The sequence below is a fragment of the Rhinolophus sinicus genome, chromosome 3 (assembly GCF_057876585.1).
Source record: "Rhinolophus sinicus isolate RSI-liver-muscle chromosome 3, RSI-T2T, whole genome shotgun sequence".
Classification (NCBI taxonomy): Eukaryota; Metazoa; Chordata; class Mammalia; order Chiroptera; family Rhinolophidae; genus Rhinolophus; species Rhinolophus sinicus.
In genome coordinates, this window is record NC_142503.1 from 72018350 (window position 1) to 72019920 (window position 1571).

Sequence of the window (1571 nt, forward strand, 5' to 3'; positions counted from 1 at the left end):
TGTAGTTTTCCACTTATAAATCTTGTACCTATTTTGTTAGATTTGTATCAGAGCATTTCTCTCTCCTTTTTGGTGCTACTGTAAATGGTACTGTGTTTTTAATTTCAAATTTCACCTGTGCATTGTGGGTATGTAGCAAAGCATTGACTTTTTTATATTAACTTTGTTGTAATCACTTATTAGCTCCAGGAATTTTTTGGTCACTTTTTTTGTGTTTTCTACATAGATGATCTGTCATCTGTGAATAAAGACAAGTTTTATTTCTTCCTTCCCATTCTGTATACCTTTTATTTCCTTTTCTTGTCTTAAAATTTCTTTTAAATAGTTAAAAATAGAAAATCTGGATCTCCCACTCTTTTTGGATAACCAGGCTTAGCAACCCCATATTGACCACTTTATTTATTTATTTTTTTTTCACACCTGGGGAAGAGAAGCCCTGTTTCAATACAGAACATATTGGCAAGCAATGAAGGCCGTTCCAATCTGAGGGCAAGAACATTGGCTGGAAAAGCCACATCCCCACATCACAGAATCTCGATTCTCTCTATCCTAATTTTCCAGCCTCTACAGCAATGAACTTGAGGTGCACAACCCACGAAGACTACATAAATTCAGAAAACCTTTAGATTGTTTGCTCTGACAATGACCTCAGCTACAGGAAATGCACATCTCTGGGGGTTCTGTGATTCTTCACAACCATAGTCACTGGAAGATTGATGGTTACACTGTTACAAGAGGCATGTTCCATCTAATGTGCTTTGAGCTACCCCTCTCCCTATTCACTTATTCCTTCTCCAGTGCATGCCCTTCCTTTATGTAGATCTGAGTCTCTGACCTATGTCATTTTCCTTCTCTCTAAAGAACTTCTTTTAACATTTCTTACAAGACAGTTCTACTGGCAACAAATGCCCTCAATTTTTGTTTGTTTGAGAAAGTCTTTAGATCTTCAGTTCTGAAGGATATTTTCACAGGGGACATAATTTTAGGTTGGTGTTTTTTGTTTTGTTTTATTTTTCTCTCTCAACATTTTAAATATTTCACTCCATTCTCTACTTGCTTGCCATGGTTTCTGAGGAGAGGTCAAGGTAGTTCTTATCTTTGCTCTTCTAGAAGAAAGATATTCACCCCCACCGCTACCCCAGCTTCTTTCAGGATTTTTTCTATATGTTTGATTTTTATGTAGTTTGAAAATAATATGTGTTTGTTGGTGTTGTTGTTTTTAGCATTTCTTCTGCTTGGTATTCTCCAAGCTTTGTGGATCTGTTGTTTAATTCTTCATTAATTTGGAGAAATTCTCAATCATTATTTCAAATATTTCTTCTGTTCCTTTCTCTTTTTCTTCTCCTCTGGTAGTCCCAGTATGAGTATTTTATGCCTTTTTTAGTTGTACCACAGTTCTTGAATACTCTATTCCATTTTTTTTTCAGTCTTTTTTCATTTTGTTTTTTTCAGTTTTGGAGTTTTCTACTGAGAAATCCTCGATCTCAGAGATGCTTGCCACAGCCATGTCGGTACTAAGTCTAACAAAGCCTTCTTCATTTCTGTTACAGTGCTTTTGATCTCTAGCATTT